The following is a 23,889-nucleotide window of genomic DNA, read 5'->3' on the forward strand; positions in this document are numbered from 1 at the left end:
CCTCGTGGGCGCCAAATCACCTTCTCCCCGAAAGCTCCCTTCTCCCAAGCCGCAAAACCTCAGCCCCTCCTCCATGGCGCCCCCCACCGCACCAATTTCACAGCCGCCCTCCTCCCTAATGCCGGAGACGCTGTCCATTTGCCGTCGTGCATTGGGCCGTGTGCCTCTTACTCCGTGCTGCTGCAGCTGCCTCGACGACGGCCGCGTGAACCGTACTGGAGCCTATTCACCCCCGCCGTTGTTCACGTCGCCGGAGCGGCTCCAACTTCGGATCCGTCCAGAGTCCCGGCGCTGCTTCCCCGTAGCCGTCGACCATCGCGACATCGCTGTTTCCTTGCTGCTGGTGGCCACCGCAACCGCGCTGGCCTCACCGACTCGGCAGCTGGACCTGCCTACTTCACCATGCTGCCAGATAGGTCGCACCCTCATCTCAAATCACTTTATTTAGGCGTCACTTGTCTGAATTTTTATTCTGGTCCAATCGATTCGCAGTGGGAAGCAGCACCCCTCGAGGCGGCGGAGCTCCTAGGCTGCCGGTTGGCTGGTGTCTAACGTAAGGGTGCGGGGCCGCAAGTTCGCCGCGGTAGCAGCGCTTAGATGGCTATCTTAGAGTTGCGTGTGTTCAAGGTACTGCCGCCGCCGGATCTGGATGACGGGGAGTCTTTGTGGATTGGCCCGGGGGCGGCGCAACCACGGCAGTGCGGTGGGGCGGGGAGCGGGGTTTTGGCCGGGGCCACGGACGGCGGAGGCAAGCTGCTCTGTCGTTGGTCGCTGGCTCTTCGGGGAAGATTCCTAACAGTGTCAGCTGGGAGGCACAAGACGGCCATCAAGCCATCCGGCGTAGATCGGACAGTACCAAAACAAAATAAAATCGTGTGACCCCAATTTAGTCTCAGTCAACAGACGTGTGACCACTCTCGTACCTTGCTGTTGATCTCTTAGTGTATTTCTTCAGATCAAAGAGATGTGTCGTTCTTAACATTATGAGTTATCTGCATCTTCAGCCACACCGTCTTCCGACTCACCGCAGCTGCTCCAACAAGGGAAGCATACACCAGAAGGGAGCTATAGTCCCCACTCAACAGTTCCCTGCATCGAATGCGCGTGCCCGACATGGACAGCCACAACAACTGCAGGGCCATCGACAAGTCAGCACATGATGCTCACTCCTATGGATGGCGGCCAGATAGGTTGTACCCTCATCTTACTTGTGTGCAACATTTATGGCTTTGATATTCATCTAAGCATGGAAAATAGATTATCACATTTCACTGTGTATTCATGCTGATCTCTTACGGGTCTTGTTCAGGAGTTAACGTTGTTCCATAGTTCAGCTAAGATACTTGTTCTTTAGGTAACGTTGTTCCATAGTTATCATCCATCAGCCAATGCTATCCCACAGGCTGGTGATTATAGTATTATACCACTTCTAGTATTACCTATGTTGTTATTTAATACTTTTGTGTGCCATCTAGTTAATCTCGAGTACAAACAATACATATTCTGTAGCTTTCATCTGTGTTCTCCCTTTAGTTTTTGAGACCTGTTGCTGCTAGTTAACCCCAGTCCTACTATTTATGTCGTCTCCTACAGGCACTCATTACATAAATCTAACTACTAGTTGTCTTCCATGCATGTCAGATATAATTGCACACACTGATATATCCACAAGAACCTCACGGAGCAATGTAAAGGCCAATAAACTTGATGTCAATGATACCCAATATGATGGAACATGTAAAGGCAGTTCTTTAGAAGACTTGCAGAAAAATGTTGAATCCTCTTCACCCCACAAGGTCCTTGATCTAACTTGGCCCATGATATGGGTACAACATGCATATAATGTCCTGGAGTGTATCTACTCTGTTGCAATGCCATGTGCTTAGCATGCTGATCATGCATGTAAATATGTCATGCCTTCCTGTTTTTCAGTACCTATTCCATTCATGATAACATGTTTTCAAATTCAAGTACTATCATTCTACTCTATCGCAATGCCATCTGCTTAATTTGGACATCATGCTTCTAAATATCTTATGCATTGTTATTCATCAGCATGTACTTCATCTGTCTACCATACCGTGTTTTTTTACATTGAAGTGCTTTTCTAGTGCTCTGTTGCAATGCCATCTTAGTTTCCCAATCATACACGTGTATGCTGCCTTAGTTTTTTCTTTACGTATTCCGCTAGCATACAGTTTTACATTCAACTAGTGTTTTTTACTGTGTTGTCCTGTCGTATCCCTAGCTCTTACACCACACTCCCTCTGTCCAGATTACATGTTGCCGAAATGGATAAAAAAGGATGTATCTAGAACTGAAATACGCCTAGACCCATCCATTTTTTCCGGATGGAGGGAATACATGTCAATATGTCATGCCTTTCTATTCTTCAGTACCTATTCCATCTCTCTGTTGTAGCATGTTTTATAACTGAAGCACCATTCTTCTATACAAGGCATGCAAGGGGAAGACGACTATGTTAGAATCTGAAGGGTTACAAACCAGGTCTTTGCAAAAGATCCAAACGCCAGGACATAATAAACCAACTCCAGTTTTTATAGATACTGCTCCAGCGCAGAGAAACCCAACTCCTACTGATAATAAGCAGATTCCAGTGGCCAAAGAACTAGTCTGCTCCAGTCCAGCAAAAATATGTCAACTCCATTCTAAGAAGCATGTGCGTATCCTTGCATCATGAAATTTTATAGCATGCTGATCATATTTTCTACATGTTTCTTAGCCATCTCTCTTTTAGAAAATAAGCTTAACAGATAGAAGAATTTCTGCACTGGTATCGTCTGTGAGGAAAGATTCTTGCAGGAATTCTCTGTACTCCAATGCAGACGTAAGTACCTATTGTATATCACTATGTTTTTACATCAGCATGTATTTTGTTAATCGGCGTGAATCCAACCTTTATCTGATCTAATTTAGTTGTAGCAAAATGTATGATTAAAGGCCACAATGTTGATTTTTGTAAGGAAAACTGCCTGGTAGTTTTGCATCCTCAGCTGCATGAGTGTACTATCTCATATCAGTGGGTTTGATTACTTTGGTTCTGCAGTGGGATTTCAGTGTTTTTTTACTGTGTTGTCCTGTCGTATCCCTAGTTCTTACATCATACTCCCTCCGTCCAGATTACATGTCGCAGAAATGGATAAAACTGGATGTATCTAGAACTGAAATACGCCTAGACCCATCCATTTATTTCCGGATGGAGGGACTACATGTCAATATGTCATGCCTTTCTATTCTTCAGTACCTATTCATCTCTGTTGTAGCATGTTTTATAATTGAAGCACCATTCTTCTATATAAGGCATGCAAGGGGAAGATGGCTATGTTAGAATCTGAAGGGTTACAAACCAGGTCTTTGCAAAAGATCCAAACGCCAGGAGATAATAAACCAACTCCATTTTTCATAGATACTGCTCTAGCACAGAGAAACCCAACTCCCACTGATAATAAGCAGATTCCAGTGGCCAAAGAACTAGTCCGCTCCAGTCCAGCAAGAGAATGTCAACTCCATTGTAAGAAGCGTGTGCGTATCCTTGCATCATGAAATTTTATAGCATTCTGATCATATTTTCTACAAGTTTCTTACCCATCTCTCTTTTAGAAAATAAGGTTAAATGATAGAAGATTTCCTTCATTGGGATTGTATTCGAGGAAAATATCTTGCGGGAATTCTCTGTGCTCCAATGCCGATGTAAGTACCTGTTGTATATCACTATATTTTTACATCAGCATGTATTTTGTTAATCGGCGTGAATCCAACCTTTGTCTGATCTAAAATTAGTTGTAGCAAAATGTTAAAGGCGCCAATGTTGATTTTTGTAAAGAAAACTGCCTGGTAGTTTTGCATACTGAGCTGCATGAGTGTACTATCTCATATCCTGCACATTACTGAATTGTAGTGTTGCTCTGGTTGCCCATTCATTCATTGTGTCAATGTTGCTTTCGTATTACCTTACCTGGCTGATGATAGCTGTGTTGTATTGTGTTAATTTGGTGTTGGCTAGTTTCCCAAACGTTCGTTGTGCCAATGTTGCTTTCCTATTACCTGATTTGGCCAATGATAGCAATGCTAGTGTCTTAATTTGGTGCAGGCTGCTGAAGATAAGAAGACAAACTCTGGAAACAGCAAGGCAACCCCATTGTTTCTTTCCAATAAATCTAGGCCAGGTAATATGCCAATAACTCATGATTAATTTGTTTGGTTCCCCTACTAATTTATGTTATAATGCAGTGGTTGAGACAATCTCCACTATCAATAATACAAGCCTGCCAAAATCGCCATCTAAATCTGTTCAGTATCCTCTGCTCGAATGCAACGGAAAAAATGTATGTTTGTGAACCAATTAATAGCTGAAGGAATGATGGAAATGGTGGAGGAATCAGAGGTGCAGAGTCGTGCGACACAACAACTGATCAATGTTTTCAGAGACAGTGTAGCAAAGCAGCAATAACTTGCCCACATGCTTATGGGCGTCATCCGTGCTGAGGTTGCAGATTGTGACCTTGTAGATCGTTAGGTTCTGTTCATTTATTTGCACTAGCATCAATCTTTGATTGCCCAGTGGATGTAATTCCCTGTAATATATGCTGGATGTGCAAGGTTTTTTCCTGTATGTCATACCTTTGCTTGATCGGTTTTGGTCATGTGCATAATTGCTCGTCGTAATGGGCTCAAATTATCTAATTTGGCCTAAAGACATGTACGAACTTTAGTGGGACCATTAAGTTAATGGGTCACTACCAGGCCGAAAGTTAATGGTCGGCCCTCTTAACTCCCGGGTCGTTAACAGGCTAACATCGAAGCGGGCAACAGGTGGGCCCAATTGATTTCACGGGCCGTTAACAGGCCGTTACTAAGTTCGGGCTACATATGGCCCAACTATACTGTGGGCCTTTAGGAGGCCGAAAGAGACAGCGGGCTTGTACTAGACCATGAAGAGCATGGGCCGCTAAGAGGCCGAAAGTCAGGTCGTATTGTAAATGGCCCAACTATGTTGTGGGCTTTTAGCGGGCCGAAAGAGAAACCGGGCTGGTATTCGACCATGAAGGGAATGGGCCGTTAAAAGGCCAAAACTCAGGTCTGACTACAAATGGCCCAACTCATTTATGGTCCGTTAACAGGCTGAAAGGCACACAGGGCCAAGAATTGGCCGAATAATTAAATAGGTCACTAAAAGGCCAAAACTCGGGTCCGACTACAAATGGCCCAATAGATATATGGGCCGTCACCAGGCTGAAAGACACACCGGGCCGGAAATTGGCCCAACACTTAAATGGGTCGCTAAAAGGCCGAAACTCAGGTCCGACTACAAATGGCCCAACTGATTTATGGGCGGTCAACAGGCTGAAAGACACACCGGGCCGGAAATTAGCCCAATATTTAAATGGGTCGCTAAAAGGCCGAAAGATGTACATCGTGAAAATTGGCCCATCCACTGAATGGGCCGTTAATAGGCCGAAATCTCATCGGGTCGATATTGAGCCCAAATATATAGCGGGCTATTAACGGGCTCGAACTGACGATGGGCTGCAATGGTTTCAAATCTTTAACGGGTCGTTGACGGGCCGAATTGGCACATCTCGTATGGGCCGTGGGCTTAAATGGACCTGACACAAGTAGGCCTTATATGGGTCGGCCTGCTATTTTTTACTGGGCCGGCCTTTTTCACCGGAATGGGCCACTGTTGGGCCGTGCCATGTGTCGACCTATCATAGGCGCCTCCTGTCCAATGAGTGGATGACATATGTCCCAACGGTGAGGCAACACGTGTTTCCTCCGACCAATGATGATTTTACACGTGGAAAATCTCCATTGGTCTGGGCTGTTAACGGGTTATCGGATCCAAAACCGGACCCGATAGCTTAACGGCGTTCCGTTATGGTGGATGCCACGTGTCGGTCACCCTTGGCGAAAGCACTTCTGTGACACGCGATTTATTGTCATGGAAGTGGACACTTCCGTGATGATAATTTTGGTAATGTCATGGAACACTTCAAGGATAAATTCATAGGCATTGGATCGGTGACTTGTTGGATGATATTCATCAGGTGACAGTTATAACCTAGGGCAATACGGCACTAGCTCCAGTTCATCGATATAATGTAGGCATGTATTCCGTAAATAGTCATACGTGCTTTATTAAAATAACTTGCATGACATCTTTTGTCCTACCCTCCCGTGGCAGCGGGGTCCATATTGGAAACTAAGGGATATTAAGGCCTCCTTTTAATAGAGAACTAGAACAAGGCATTAACACATAGTGAATACATGAACTCCTCAAACTATGGTCATCACCGAGAGTGGGCCCGGTTGTTGTCACTCCGGGGTTGTCGGATCATAACATGTAGTAGGTGACTATAACTTGCAAGATCGGATCTAAAACAAGGATATAATGACGAATTCATAAACGGTTCAGATCTGAGTTCATGGCACCCGGGCCCAAAGTGACAAGCATTAAGCTTAGCAAAGTCATAGCAACATCAATCTAAGAACATAGTGGATACTAGGGATCGGGCCCTAACAAAACTAACTCGATTACATGATGAATCTCATCCAACACCTCATCGACCAGCGAGCCTACGAAGGAATTACTCGCTCCCGGTGGGGAGCATCATGGAATTGGCGATGGAGAAGGGTTGGTGATGACGAAGAACGAAGGTCCCCCTCTCCGGAGCCCCAAACAGACTCCAGATCTGCCCTCCCGAGGAAGAACAGGGCTTGGCGGCGGCTCCGTCTCGCGGAACGCGACAATTCTTTCGCCTTGATTTTTTTCTGGAAATATCTGATTTTATAGTATCAGGGGGATCATCTGTGGGGCCACCAGGTGGGTACAACCCACCTGGGCGCGCGAGGAGAGGGGGCGCGCCCTGGTGGGTTGTGCCCACCCAGGGGACCCTCTCTGGTGGGTCTTCGCTCCAATAATTCTCTTTTATTCCATAAAAAATCCTCGCAAAGTTTCATTTCATTCTGAGAACTTTTATTTCTGCACAAAAACAACACCATGGTAGTTCTGCTGGAAACAGCGTCAGTCTGGGGTTAGTTTCATTCAAATCATGCAAATTAGAGTCCAAAACAAGAGGAAAAGCATGAGAAAAAGTAGATACGTTGGAGACGTATCAGCAAGCTACAAGGACTTAAAGGAACAACGCGTGACATTTCCCCGAAGGGAAAGACACGGGAACGAAGAAGGGCACATGCCAGCCAGCCTAAGTGTTCCGGAGCAGTAGCAAGCTACCATGGCTTGGTGGAAGCACTAGGAGACATGTCCAGGTTTATCGCCTATTCAGGTTCCATCCGCAGGGAGTCCGGCCGAGGTTTCCACTACGGCCCCGAATGATGTGTCCAGGGTTCCCGAGGCACCAAACGGGCGACTCGGTACACCAGGCCACGTGCCTACCGCATCACAGCCCACCCCTCGGGTCAGGGCTGCGCACGGCCTCCAGCATACTACAAACACCAGAAACTACTTGCAACTCCTGGACAGAGGACAGGGGGTTAATAAGTCGAGCGGGGTCATATTTCAGGGCCCAACATGTGGTAGTAGTTGTTCATGGATAACAAACACAGAACTCAGTTCCTGAGGACGGTTTCAATGAGACAACCCACCATGTACTCCTACATGGCCTCTCACCGCTACCTTTACCAAATCGTGTTCACACACTTAGCTCTCAATAGTAGGACATGTTCACCACATTCCAATTCATCCCAGATGAATCAGACCTGACTCAACTCTAAGCAGTAGCAGGCATGACAACAAGCATGAATGAGTAGGCACATCAGGGCTCAAACAACTCCGACTCATGCTAGTGGGTTTCATCTATTTACTGTGGCAATGACAGGTCATGCAGAGGAAAGGGGTTCAACTACCACAGCATGTAATAGTTGAATCATTGTTGTCCTAATGCAGTAAAAGAGAGCAGAAGCGAGAGAGCGGGATTGTATCAGAATGAACAAGGGGGTTTTGCTTGCCTGGCACTTCTGAATATGATATAGCTCTTCATCGGTGTCATCGAACTCATCGTCGGAACATACGTCTACCGAGGGGGAATAACCACCGGCAAACAAGAGGGAACACAATCAATGCAATGCAACAATATGATGCATGAATGTGACATGGCAATATGCTATGATTTGAGCTAATGCAGCTTGCAATGATTTAAATGGAGTTGGTTTGAACACTAAATTCAAATTCAAACTCCATATGTGATCATTCAAATGTCATTTATTTGATTTATCCTAAACGGAAGCCATAAGTTGTTCTAACATGCATGGAAAAGGTACAGATGGGTAGATTAGCTTTTTCTGATAAATTTTCATACATAAATTATTTCATTTGGACTTACGGTTGAATTTCTATGATTTTTCAAAGTTTAGGTTATTTTCTGAAAATAAATAAATCATTTAGATTTATTTAAAATCCAGAAAACATTACTGCGTCAGCAAAGCGTCACGGTGGTGTCAGTAGGTCAACAGGGCCGTCCAGGTCAAACCTGACCTGTGGGACCCGCGTGTCAGTGTCGCAGTGCTGGCTTGGGTCACTGGCGGGTGGGGCCGGTCAAGGGCCACGTCAGCGAGGTCAATGCTGACGCGTGGGGTCACTGTGCTTAATTAAAACTAAACATGAACTAAACTTTGGTTAATTAAGCGCATGGGGCCCATACGTCAGTGACCCGGGGTGGTCAAACTCCCGGTCAAACAAGTCAAACGCGCTGGCGGCGACTGACGCGGCGGAGGGGCTCGGGAAACGCCCTCCTACGACCAAAACAGCGGCGGAGGGGCTCGGGAAACACCCTCCTGCGACCAAAACAGCGGCGGAGATCATCTACGCGTAGCTGGTGCTCAGCCGCATCCAGCTAAGCAAGCAGGCTGAGGTTGACCGGGCTCGCCAGAATCAAGCTCTCGGCGGCGGCAGGCGTGCGGGTGTGCTCGAGTCGCCGTTATGATGCACGGAAGGGGGCATGGAGGGGTGCTACGGGCACCTGGCGATGCACTGAATGGACGATGAACTCTGTTCTGAGCTCGGGTGGACATGGCCATGGCGGCGACTTGGTCGGCGAAGCCGAGCTCTCGGCCGTGGTGGCAGGCGGGGTTGGAGGGCGACTTGGACAGCGCGTCTAGGGGTTAAAGAGAGAGGAGCTCACGGCGGTTGCGATGGTGGCCTTGGGGAGCTTGGGGAGGGGCTGGTGACGGCAGGAGGTCGCCGTCGATCTCGGCGACCCGAGGTTGAAGAAGACGGCGGTGTGGGCGTTCGGGGGCGTCAGGCGGCGCGTGTGTCCTCGAGGAGGAGTAGAATACGGAGGCGGGGCTCCTAGACGTGTTGGGGAGGCTAGGCGGTGGCTGTGGCCGCGGCGAACAGCGTCGATGGTGATGGTGGCGCTCGGGCACGAGGTGCAGAGCGAGAGAGAGGAGGGGATGGAGACGAGGGAGTGGGCGAGAGGGTCCGGGGTGATGCGTGGCGTCGTCCAGACGCATCGGTGCAGCGGCAGGAAGCAGGACCTGACACGACATGTGGTCACGCGCGTCGAGCACGCGCCTCTCGTCCTTCTGGCGAGAGGAGGGAGATGACTGGCAGCGGTGGTGGGCTGGGCCTGCTACAGTACCGAAACTGGTAAGTGGGCTACCAGGTTTGCTTTCTCTCTCCCTCTCTCTCGTTTATTTCTGTTTTCTATTTTATTTTGTCTGTTTTGATTTAGTAAAAGTACTAAACCATTTTTATAAATCCTGGAATAAATTGTGGGCACATATTGGAATATTCCCAACAGCCCTCAACTGCTTTCAGGATTAATTGGGCATTTAAAATATTGATAGCAGTTAAATGCCCAAATTCAAATACTCTATGGACTAGTTCAAAAAATCCCAAGTGACCTAGAAAAATGTGCACCATTTTTGGCAGAGGTTCTAGACCAATTCAAAAATGATGAACTTTTCCAAAGTCATTTTGGGTTCATTGAAAATGGTTTTTATTTGAACCTAGTTGGATTCATTTGTTCTAGGGTTTGAACATCCCCAATTCAAATTCATTTGAATTTTAACACGATGCATGGATGCTTTAATGCAACTAGTTACAAGCAATTCAAGGGTTGTGACAACTCACCCCCACTAAACAAGAATCTCGTCCCGAGATTCAAGACGTGAGGTAAGAAGACAGAGGGGACTTGGAACTGAGACAGTCTTCAAAATCCATTGCATTCCTTGAAGATGTTGGTTCATCGCATCAAATTGAGCCTGACGTCTTTGCTTTCGAGATCTTCATCCAACACGGTGATGAAAGAAGAAACTCTACAGAAATCGATCTTCTTAAAGATCGAGCAACTCACGATCAACTCATGGAATGAGACGATGAACATCTCTTGAGCTGAGACACAAAACACACATCAGGGGTGATGGAAAAGCAGATGTCAAAGGTTCAAGTTGGTAGGCAACAATTCCACGCTTGAGTAAGATGGTGCATGGTCTCAAAGTAGCGAGGAGATAATTGCCATGATCCCATAATAGGGCACCTTAGAGGAGGTGACTCGTAGAAGTATTCCCTTGAGTGGCAAAAGGAATTACTTCTGATACATAGCTCATTGAAACTCTCTAAACCATCCTAAGGAAAATCACAACGGTCGTTTGGAGGACTTTGAAGAAATTGCATACTCAGTTTGGAAACAGAACTAGAGTTATAAGACAACTCGGCAAACGGAAAGCACATTCCAGATGATGCCAAGGATATAACCCAGTGACTGAGCGTGCTCTCAAGAACTTGAGCGTTTCCTTACTCATCAAGGTCTTACCAGCATCCGTAGCGAGGATCCTGGCAACACATCATACTACCAGGATGAATAGTGATGGGCGATGCAGATGCAAAGGAGGACAACACTTTCTCAGGTTTTTCCTTGACGACGTCAAGGAATCAAAATCTGCATGATCGACCGAGAGACATTTAGCACTCCGCTTCTAATGTTATCCTCGATGTTCTACATACCATAGTCATACTTAAAGCATTAACGTGGCCATCAAGTATAGGTCGGACTTCGGGAAGACAAGGGATCCATAAGGAACAACTTCTAGAATAAGTCATATGACATCCTCATGGGGAGGTGACTAAATTGCTGAATCAAGATACTACAATAGTTGGCCTTCTGGCTAGGTGGGGTAGCCACAACATCCACTTTACCGGTTACAGAGAGACCAATATTATAGTTCTTGGAAAATGTTCCAACCATCATATCTGCTTGAGATTCAGATCTGGTTGGTGTCAGGATTTCCAGACTCATCAAGTCTAGAAAGAAAAATGAAAGTTTGCAACACAAATCGACGAGATGACATTGCGGGATTCTCGGGAATAAACTACGATAGCAAGCTCCAAAACATGAGCGGGTTCTGCTACAAACATGTGAACACATTGTCCCAGACAAGCATGACCACATAGTAGTCTTACAACGAAACACTACCGAGTTCTGGTTGGGAACCATCAACGAGGATATCGAAGTCCTTGCATAAGTCCGGATTCGCTCTTATGAAGGAACTCCTTCTCCTTGAACAAATCAATTATGGCTTGGCGTGCTAGGGAATACATATGGAACGAAGATGATCAGTCTAACAGACCATAGAATACTTCGCACATGCATGACTGACTTGGGATGATTCCAGAGGAAGCAACATTGACTTTCCCGAATTCATGGCGGCAACTTGCATCAAATGCACATGTATTAGAGGAAGTCACTTCTTTCATTCGAACATATGCTTCATGAACGGGACATGAAGACAATGCTTATAAAAGGTTCCAACACTAGCTGGATGTTCAACACGAATCATGGAGGAGACACAAATGTTGCTGATGGGCTCAACAACAATTCATCCAGGTTTCCATATAAGTGGAATTCCACAATTATGTGAACAAGATGATAGCATTGGTCAGACCCAAAGGATATAATGGTGTATGCTCGAGGAAACAACCACGAGTAGGACAACATTACGAATATCGATGGTTCTGATTTGATTTGACGATAGCCCATACTCAAATCAAAGATTAGATAAGGTGATAGGTCCATTAACTGAACACGAGGGTCAATCGATGAAAACACCATCTTCCTTCAACACACATACAAGATATCCCTTAGTGATGAGCTAGGTCGGACAAGCTTTTATCTTCCAACTCTCCAAGTTGTTGTTTAGCTTAACCAACTAGCTCAGAGGTATGCAACACAGATTCTTGGAGAAGGGTTGGTTACAAGAAACCAACTTGATCATGAGCTCAATGTAACAGTCAGGGGACAACCTGGTGATACTTCCGAGAAGATATTCGGAAAATCACAAACCATCAATATGTTGAGAACAATCTTGCTTTTCAGGGCAAAACGATGTGACCAAATAAGCAAGGGGTTGACACAATCCTAACTCATTGATCGAAGAATGCACCAGGAAAATGGTCTAGGTAGCACAATCTATCTTAGAATGATGATTCTATAACCAACACGCTAAGAATGAGGTTATTGTCAATTAACTACCAAGCAACACAGTTGCCCAGAGTATTGATTTCGCACATCAAGATTCACTTGTCGGCATTCCGATTACAATAACACGGGAACCGAGGAATGAACAATAATGGCAAGAAGGTACTGCAGTTTGTTTCTCCTAGTCATTCCGAGATAGAATGGCTTGACGGAACACAAGAGTAAAGGGCATCGATGAACATGAATGCACGACTACTCCTGACTATCGGTTGGTAGACGATGGTCAGAAACAACTAAAGGGGGACAACTCAAAGGAACATATGATTTTCCGAGTTGTAGATGCATAGATTGGTATGTCGAACAAGTTCGACATGTTTCTTCCGGATAACCCATGCAGAAAGGTAGGATTGGCAGAGTCGCAATATAGAATGGGGAACTCATCGAGAGCACTCTTGTTGTGATCTTTTGGTTCAAAGAACTTCTGCCATAAGCAGTTCATGGTATTTGGAAGAAGGAAATACCACGGACCTCGAGGACTATCGCAAAGGTTACTAATATCATAAAGGAACTAGCAAACACTACCAACATGAATGAGTAGAGTGAATCTCGGGTTCAAGAACCCAGGAATGGAATGCCTGCTAACTAAATGGCATCACATGATGCTTTCAAGAATGACGACCAAATCATCACACTGGGAACACAAAACATGGCTAGATTACTAGGTGACTCCCTAAGACACCTAGGTCATAACAATAGCTCCAACATATATGTCGAGGCAATAGAGTACCTCAACTCATTGATTAGTGTGGTTGAACTGGCCCAAAGGGACATCGGGAATGGAAAGAAGGGATTTGCAAATGCATCAAACTATTTAGAAACCTGGGATGACTCGGATAGCATAACGGTTGTAAATGCTCAAACAGATTTGAGACATCCTGCAAAATGGTGGCATAACCACTCAACATCACAATGTCAAGGTTCTGAGGCCAGCTATGAACACACGGAACTAGTAGGAGCTGAACTGAGACTTGAATCCATCATTCCTAAAAGTTTATGGATTAGTAACACGTGATCCTGATAGAAAGAAGAGAAAGCCTAGTTTCTAAACCCCGTAGGAAAGATAGGATGACTCGGATCAGAAGGGCATAAGGTAAAGGAGTAAAAAGAGCCTTACGTTCCCATCCACAATCAATTCCCTTATATAACTAAAGCATTTCTAGACTCAACTTCGACCAGTTTGGCTTGGTAATCCTACAGTCAGTCAGGCTCTGATACCAAAGCTGTCAGGACCCCGATCCTAAGTCACACCGATCTAGCATGTAACACATCATATCACTTTGCGGCCTCACGCACGGTATCCCCACGGGTGCCACCTTACCTGGCCCGGGACCATTTGCGCCTTTTGGCTCACGTATATGATAGTGCCGCTAGCATCCACAGAGAAACCAGGCCGGCATGTCTAGTCGTAAACCCAAGGTGGCAGTAACTTACAGGGACAGGCATACATGACCCAGCAACGAATGTGTCGGTCATCAACGTATGAACCCCAAGTCATAGCAAGCTACAAGGACTTAAAGGAACAACGCGTGACATTTCCCCGAAGGGACTGACACAGGAACGAAGAAGGACACATGCCGGCCAGCCTAAGTGTTCCAGAGCAGTAGCAAGCTACCATGGCTCAGTGGAAGCACTAGGAGACATTTCCCCATAAGAGAGGCTACCAAGAATAAACAACTAGGTTGTCGGATCCCACACATACCAAGCATTTCAATAACATACACACAATATGCTCGATATATGCAAATACAACATGGCATCACAACAAAACTCTATGACTTAAAGTATTTATTCATTACGCTCCGAAGAGCCAGATATTACAAACATGGGTCTGATGACACAACATTCAGGTCATACAAGCAACAAGCACATGCAGAAGCATAAACATGTCTGAGTATAGGCATTTGAAAAGAGAGAGGGCTAGTAAGCCTATCTATCTAGAAGAACCTCCAAAGGGTACAAGATCGTAGCTGAGGTAACAAGCTAAACGTCGAAGTCCACACGGAACTACTAGTGAGATTGAAGTCTCTCTGCAAAAACATAAATTAAGCAAACGTGATTACAAATGTACCCAGCATGAGTTACATCAGAACTAGCTACATATGCATCAGTATCAACAAAGGGGTGGTGGAGTTTAACTGCAGCAAGCCAGCTTTGACTCGGTGGCTATCCTGAACTACGATTGCAAGTAACTCTTTTGGGGCGGCGCACACGAGTCCACATATTCACCAATCAATACACCACTATGGATCCACTCCCGTCTCCCTACGAGAACGCCATCCATAGCACTCACGCTTATCTTGCGCATTTTAGAGTATCCACTTTCACTTGTCTATGAACTGTATAGGCAACCCAGAAGTCCTTTACCGCGGACGTGGCTATTCGAATAGATCATTTATAACCCTGCACGGGTGTACTTCTTCACACATGTTTCCACCACTTAGCGTTTGCACACGAGATGTGCTCGGCAGACTTCAAGCGGAATCCGACGTGGGTGTAGACCACGACCTGACTAACCACACAAGTCCCTAGTCCAGGTTTATTGCCTATTCAGGTTCCATCCGCAGGGAGTCCGTCCGAGGTTTCCACTACGGCCCCGAACGATGTGTGTAGGGTTCCCGAGGCACCAAACGGGCGACTCGGTACACCGGGCCATGTGCCTACCGCATCATAGCCCGCCCCTCGGGTCAGTGCTGCGCACGGCCTCCAGCATACTTCAAACACCAAAAACTACTTTCAACTCCTGGACAGAGGACAAGGGGTTAATAAGTCGAGCAGGGTCATATTTCAGGGCCCAACATGTGGTAGTAGCTGTTCATGGATCACAAACACAGAACTCAGTTCCTGAGGACGGTTTCAATGAGACAACCCACCATGTACTCCTACATGGCCTCTCACCGCTACCTTTACCAAATCGTGTTCACACACTTAGCTCTCAAAGTAGGACATATTCACCACATTCCAATCCATCCCCGATGAATCAGACCTGACTCCACTCTAAGCAGTAGCAGGCATGACAACAAGCATGAATGAGTAGACACATCAGGGCTCAAACAACTCCTACTCATAGTAGTGGGTTTCATCTATTTACTGTGGCAATGACAGGTCATGCAGAGGAAAGGGGTTCAACTACCGCAGCATGTAACAGTTGAATCGTTGTTGTCCTAATGGAGTAAAAGAGAGCAGAAGCGAGAGAGTGGGATTGTATCGGAATGAACAAGGGGGTTTTGCTTGCCTGGCACTTCTAAAGACGATATAGCTCTTCGTCGGTGTCATTGAACTCATCGTCGGAACATACGTCTATCGAGGGGGAACAACCACCGGCAAACAAGAGGGAACACAATCAATGCAATGCAACAATATGATGCATGAATGTGACATGGCAATATGTTGTGATTTGAGCTAATGCAGCTAGCAATGATTTAAATGGAGTTGGTTTGAACACTAAATTCAAATTCAAACTCCATATGTGATCATTCAAATGTCATTTATTTGATTTATCCTAAACAAAAGCCATAAGTTGTTCTAACATGCATGGAAAAGGTATAGATGGATAGATTGGATTATTATGATAATTTTTCATATATAAATTATTTCATTTGGACTTACGGTTGAATTTCTATGATTTTTCAAAGTTTAGGTTATTTTCTGAAAATAAATAAATCATTTAGATTTAGTTAAAATCCAGAAAACATTATTGCGTCAGCAAAGTGTCATGGTGATGTCTGCAGGTCAACAGGGCGGTCCAGGTCAAACCTTACCTGCGGGACCCGTGTGTCAGTGTCACAGTGCTGGCTTGGGTCACTGACGGGTGGGGCCGGTCAAGGGCCATGTCAGCAAGGGCAATGCTGACGCGTGGGGTCACTGTGCTTAATTAAAACTAAACATGAACTAAACTTTGGTTAATTAAGGGCATGGGGCCCATACGTCAGTGACCCGGGGTGGTTAAACCCCTGGTCAAACAAGTCAAATGCGCCAGCGGCGACAGACCCGGAGGAGGGGCTCGGGAAACGCCCTCCGGCGACCAAAACAGCGGCGGAGATCATCTACGCGTAGCTGGCGCTCAACGGTATCCAGCTAAGCAAGCGGGAGGGGCTAAGGTCGACCGGGCTCGCCGCAATCAAGCTCGCGGCGGCCGCCGGCGTGCGGGTGTTCTCGAGTCGGCGTTATGCTGCACGGAAGGGGGCATGGAGGGGCGCTACGGGCACCTGGTGATGCACTGGGCGCGATGATGAACTCCGTTTTGAGCTCGGGTGGACGTGGCCATGGCGACCACTTGGCCGGCGGAGCCGAGCTCTCGGACGTGGTGGCAGGCGGGGTTAGAGGGCGACTTGGACAGCGCATCTAGGGGTTAAAGAGAGAGAGGAGCTCACGGCGGTTGCGATGGTGGCCTCGGGGAGCTCGGGGAGGGGCTGGTGACGGCAGGAGGTCGCCGGCGATCTCGGCGACCCGAGGTTGAAGAATACGGCGGTGTAGGTGTTCGGGGGCGTTCGGCGGCGCGTGTGCCCTCAAGGAGGAGTAGAAGACGGAGGCGGGGCTCCTGGACATGTTGGGGAAGCTAGGCGGTGGCTGTGGCTGTGGCGAACGGCGTCTGTGGCGATGGTGGCGCTCGGGCACGAGGTGCAGAGCGAGAGAGAGGAGGGGATGAAGACGAGGGAGTGGGCGAGAGGGTCCAGGGTGATGCGTGGTGTCGTCCAGACGCGTTGGGGCAGCGGCGGGAAGCAGGACGTGGCACGACGTGTGGTCGCGCGCGTCGAGCACGCGCCTCTCATCCTGGCGAGAGGAGGGAGATGACTGGCAGCGGTGGTGGGCTGGGCCTGCTACAGTACCGGAACTTGTAAGTGGGCTACCAAGTTTGCTTTCTCTCTCTCTCTCTCTCTCTTTTATTTATGTTTTCTATTTTATTTTGTGTGTTTTGATTTAGTAAAAGTACTAAACCATTTTTATAAATCCTGGAATAAATTGTGGGCACATATTGGAATATTCCCAACAGCCCTCAACTATTTTCAGGATTAATTGGGCATTTAAAATGTTTATAGCAGTTAAATGCCCAAATTCAAATCTTTATGGATTAATTCAAAAACTCCAAAGTGACCTAGAAAAATGTGCACCATTTTTGGCAGAGGTTCTAGACCAATTCAAAAATGATGAACTTTTCCAAAGTCATTTTGGGTTCATTGAAAATGATTTTTATTTGAACCTAGTTGGATTCATTTGTGCTAGGGTTTGAACATCCCCAACTCAAATTCATTTGAATTTTAACACGATGCATTGATGCTGTAATACAGCTAGTTACAAGCAATTCAAGGGCTGTTACACTACGGCTGGTGCTCGTCGATCTCCGCCACCGCCGCATCCATGTCCAGCTCGCGCCCGATGGTCTCCTGGGGAAGGGGCTCCATGGCATCAATCGCACCATACTCGGCAAGCATCTCGCCATCCGCGTTCGCCATATATTTGGAATAGGCCGCCACGAGGTGGGCGTGGGCGGCCATGATCTGGCTTTGGCGGGCTCCGTCGTGGCAAGGTATGCCGCGCAGGAACAGATGGCTGCTCGAACTCTCTCGGCGATTGCCAACTCTTCGGTCGTGGGTTGCCGACCGTTGTCGGAGAAGTTTCCTTCAATTTGTGCGGTGACCGCCACGAGCTGGGCGTGGACGGCCTCGACATGGTGGTGGGCGGCCTCCATCAGGGCTAAGGCCGCCGTTGTGGAACGGACAGCTACTGTGCCGCTCTCCTCAGTTGCTATCCCCAAGGCAGATGATGTTGCCGCCGCCTGAGAAGCAACAGCGGCCGTTTGGGCTGCCTTGGCCGCCCGGACGCAGATTGCGGTCACCCTCACGAAGCTTGTTAGCACGCGCCTGGCGGCTGCGGCCGCGCTCTCGCCGGAGTGGGCCGCCAAAGTTGCCCTCACGACACGGGTCCACGTCCCCATCTTTCGCCGGCGACGATTGAACAGTGAAATGATATTTGGGGAGTGAGCTAGTGTGCTTGACATGCCGGCTGTGGACTATAGCCGACACACCTTCTCGCGTAAACCATAGGCGTACTATACACCGACGGTGCTCCAAGATATTTTGTACTGCATCCCACACGGTTGGTGATAATAAACTGTGTGCGATCTACTTGATTTTTCGTCTTGATTTGAATTACGTAATGGGGTCATAGCTGCAAAGGATGGTGTTTGAATTGCTAGAACTTTTATCTGCAGTGAACATGCAACTATAGGTGTGTCGTCAAAAAAATTGGAAATATTCAGGGTTCGTTTGGACGTTTTTAAACATTAACTTGGTTTTGTAGGCATTTCAGGTGCATAATTCAAATTTGAACTACATGCACATGCTCCAGTGCATATAAACTGGTTGAAAAATCAAATATGTGTCCTTGGTTGCATGCTTAGGTCCCATGCAAGAAATGGGAATGAATGTCAAACACCCAGCCACCGTCACTCGGCCGCAAACATTGAGATACTTGGTTTTTAAATTCTAGTAAATCCAAACTCATCTGAAATTCATGAAACTGGGCATGCTATCATGGAGCGGCATCAACATGTCATGGTATAAATTTTGTCCCATTTGGGGCAGGTTTGGGTATAAGCTTCTCACAAACCAGAGCTTCTCACAACAAGCGTGATGGTTTCGGTAGGGAACGTGCCACCTTTGGGGACGGAACGATATCCGTTGCCTCTTATTGCTTTCAAAAATATTCTAGTGTCAACATAGAACAATAGGGGTGTTGTGTTTAATTTTGGAATTTTTGGGGTTCGCTTGGCCTTTTTATACATTAATTGGGTTTCTAGGCATTTAATGTGCATAATTCAAATTTGAACTACAAGCACATGCTCCAGTGCACCAAAGTTTGTTGAAAATCACATGTGTGTCCTTGGGTGAATTTCTAGGTCCCATGCAAGAAATGGGAATGAAATTCAAACACCAGGGCACTGTTGATTGCCGGCAAAACGTTGAGATGTCTGGTTTTTAAATTCTAGAAAATCCAAAACTCGTCTGAAATTCATGAAACTTGGCATGCTATCATGGAGCGGCATCAACATGATGTGGTAAATTTTTTTCCCATTTGGGGCAGGTTTGGGTATAAGCTTCTCACAAACCAGAGCTTCTCACAACAAGCGTGATGGTTTCAGTAGGGAACGTGCCACCTTTGGGGACAGAATGATATCCGTTCCCTCGTATTGCTTTCAAAAATTTCTAGTGTCAACATAGAACAACAGGAGTGTTGTGTTTAATTTTGGAATTTGTCGGGTTCGTTTACCCTTTTTTATACATTAATTGGGTTTCTAGGCATTTAATGTGCATAATTCAAATTTGAACTACAAGCACATGCTCCAGTGCACCAAAGTTGGTTGAAAAATCACATGTGTGTCCTTGGGTGAATTTCTAGGTCCCATGCAAGGAATGGGAATGAAATTAAAACACCATGGAACTGTTGATTTCTGGTAAGACGTTGAGATGCCTGGTTTTTAAATTCTAGTAAATCCAAAACTTGTCTGAAATTCATGAAACTTGGCATGCTATCATGGAGCGGCATCAACATGCCGTGGTAAAAATTTTGTCCCATTTGGGGCAGGTTTGGGTATAAGCTTCTCACAAACGGAGCTTCTCACAACAAGCGTGATGGTTTCGGTAGGGAATGTGCCACCTTTGGGGACGGAACGATATATGTTACCTCTTATTGCTTTCAAAAAAAATCTAGTGTCAACATAGAACAACAGGAGTGTTGTGTTTAATTTTAGAATTTTTTGGGGTTCGTTTGGCCTTTTTTATACATTAATCGGGTTTATGGGCATTTAATGTGCATAATTCAAATTTGAACTACACGCACATGCTCCAGTGCACCAAAGTTTGTTGAAAAATCACATGTGTGTCCTTGGGTGAATTTCTAGGTCCCATCAAAGAAATGGGAAGGAAATTCAAACACCAGGGCACTGTTGATTGCCGGCAAAACGTTGAGATGACTGGTTTTTAAATTCTAGTAAATCCAAAAGTCGTCTGAAATTCATGAAACATGGCCTGCTATTATGGAGCGGCATCAACATGCCGCGGTAAAAAATTTGTCCCATTTGGGGCAGGTTTGGGTATAAGCTTCTCACAAACCGGAGCTTCTCATAACAAGCATAATGGTTTCGGTAGGTGATAACCCACAAGTATAGGGGATCGCAACAGTTTTCGAGGGTAGAGTATTCAACCCAAATTTATTGATTCGACACAAGGGGAGCCAAAGAATATTCTCAAGTATTAGCAGTTGAGTTGTCAATTCAACCACACCTGGATAACTTAGTATCTGTAGCAAAGTGTTTAGTAGCAAGGTAATATGGAAGTAACAGTAACAGTAGCAAAAGTAAAAAAAATTGGGTTTTGTAGTGATTGTAACAGTAGCAACAGAAAATTAAATAAGCGGAGAACAATATGTGAAAAGCTCGTAGGCATTGGATCAGTGATGGAGAATTATGCCGGATGCGGTTCATCATGTAACAATCATAACATAAGGTGACACAGAACTAGCTCCAATTCATCAATGTAATGTAGGCATGTATTCCGAATATAGTCATACGTGCTTATGGAAAAGAACTTGCATGACATGTTTTGTCCTACCCTCCCCTGGCAGCGGGGTCCTAATGGAAACTAAGTGATATTAAGGCCTCCTTTTAATAGAGTACCGGACCAAAGCATTAACACATAGTGAATACATGAACTCCTCAAACTATGGTCATCACCGGGAGTGGTCCCGATTATTGTCACTTCGGGGTTGCCGGATCATAACACATAGTAGGTGACTATAGACTTGCAAGATAGGATCAAGAACTCACATATATTCATGAAAACATAATAGGTTCAGATCTGGAATCATGGCACTCGGGCCCTAGTGACAAGCATTAAGCATAGCAAAGTCATAGCAACATCAATCTCAGAACATAGTGGATACTAGGGATCAAACCCTAACAAAACTAACTCGTTTACATGATAAATCTCATCCAACCCATCACCGTCCAGCAAGCCTACGATGGAATTACTCATGCACGGTGGTGAGCTTCATGAAATTGGTGATGGAGGATGGTTGATGATGACGATGGCGACGGATTCCCCTCTCCGGAGCCCCGAACGGACTCCAAATCAGCCCTCCCGAGAGAGTTTAGGGCTTGGCGGTGGCTCCGTATCGTAAAACGTGATGAATCTTTCTCTCTGATTTTTTTCTCCCCGAACACGAATATATGGAGTTGGAGTTAAGGTCGCTGGAGCTCCAGGGGGCCCACGAGGCAGGGGGGCGCGCCCCCCACCCTCGTGGAAAGGGTGTGGGCCCCCTGGCCTTGAATCTTTCGCCAGTATTTTTTATTATTTCCAAAAATAATCTCCCTGAAGTTTCAGGTCATTCCGAGAACTTTGTTTCTATACAAAGATAACATCATGGCAATTCTACTGAAAACAGCGTCAGTCCGGGTTAGTTCCATTCAAATCATGCAAGTTAGGGTCCAAAACAAGGGCAAAAGTGTTTGGAAAAGTAGATACAACGGAGACGTATCAACTCCCCCAAGCTTAAACCTTTGCTTGTCCTCAAGCAATTCAGTTGATAAACTGAAAGTGATAAAGAAAAACTTTTACAAACTCTGTTTGCTCTTGTTGTTGTAAATATGTAAAGCCAGCATTCAAGTTTTCAGCAAAAATCATGACTAGCCATATTCACAATAACACTTAGGTCTCATGTTTACTCATGTCAATGGCATAATCAACTAGCGAGCAATAATAATAAATCTCGGATGACAATACTTTCTCAAAACAATCATGATATGATATAACAAGATGGTATCTCGCTAGCCCTTTCTGAGACCGCAAAACATAAATGCAGAGCACCTTTAAAGATCAAGGACTGACTAAACATTGTAATTCATGGTAAAAGAGATCCAGTCATAGTCATACCCAATATAAATTAATAGTAATGGATGCAAATGACAGCGGTGCTCTCCTGCTAGTGCTTTTTAATAAGAGGGTGATGACTCAACATAAAAGTAAATAGATAGGCCCTTCGCAGAGGGAAGCAGGGATTTGTAGAGGTGCCAGAGCTCGATTTTAAAGCAGAGATAAATAATATTTTGAGCGGCATACTTTCACTGTCAACATAACAACCAAGAGATGGCGATATCTTACATGCTACACACATTATAGGCGGTTCCCAAATAGAATGGTAAAGTTTATACTCCCCCTCCACCAACAAGCATCAATCCATGGCTTGCTCGAAACAACGAGTGCCGCCAACTAACAACAGTCCCGGGGGAGTTTTGTTTGCAATTATTTTGATTTGATTTGCATAAAGCATGGGACTGGGCATCCTGGTGACCAGCCATTTTCTCGTGAGTGAGGAGCGGAGTCCACTCCTCTTGAGAATAACCGTCCTAACATACAAGATACGGACAGACCTAGTTGATACATGAGCTATTCGAGCATACAAAACAGAATTTCATTTGAAGGTTTAGAGTTTGGCACATACAAATTTACTTGGAACGGATATAGGAAGGTATAGTGGACTCATATGGAATAACTTTGGGGTTTAAGGGATTGGATACTCAAGCAGTATTCCCGCTTAGTACAAGTGAAGGCTAGAAAAAGACTGGGAAGCGACCAACTAGAGAGCGACAACAGTCATGCACATGCATTAAAATTAATAAACATTGAGTGCAAGCATGAGTAGGATATAATCCACCATGAACATAAATATCATGAAGGCTATGTTGATTTTGTTTCAACTGCATGTGTGAACATGTGCCAAGTCAAGTCACTTGAATCATTCAAAGGAGGATACCACCCCATCATACCACATCACAACCATTTTAATAGCATGTTGGCACGCAAGGTAAACTATTATAAACTCCTAGCTAATTAAGCATGGCATAAGCAACTATAATCTCTAATTGTCATTGCAAACATGTTTATTCATAATAGGCTGAATCAGGAACGAAGAACTAATCATATTTACAAAAACAAGAGAGGTCGAGTTCATACCAGCTTCTCTCATCTCAATCAGTCCATCATATATCGTCATAATTGCCTTTCACTTGCACGACCGAACGATGTGAATAATAATAATAGGGCACGTGCATTGGACTAAGCTGGAATCTGCGAGCACTCAATAAACAGGAGAAGACAAGGCAATATGGGCTCTTGGTTAAATCAACAATAATGCATACAAGAGCCACTTCAACAATTTAATCATGGTCCTCTCCTATCGACCCCCAAAGAAAAGAAAAGAAATAAAACTATTTACACGGGAAAGCTCCCAACAAGCAAAAGAAGAACAGGAAATATTTTTTGGGGTTTTCTTTTAATTATTACCACTACAGCGTGGAAAGTAAACTAACTAAAAGCTA

The sequence above is a fragment of the Triticum aestivum genome, chromosome 2D (assembly GCF_018294505.1).
Source record: "Triticum aestivum cultivar Chinese Spring chromosome 2D, IWGSC CS RefSeq v2.1, whole genome shotgun sequence".
Classification (NCBI taxonomy): Eukaryota; Viridiplantae; Streptophyta; class Magnoliopsida; order Poales; family Poaceae; genus Triticum; species Triticum aestivum.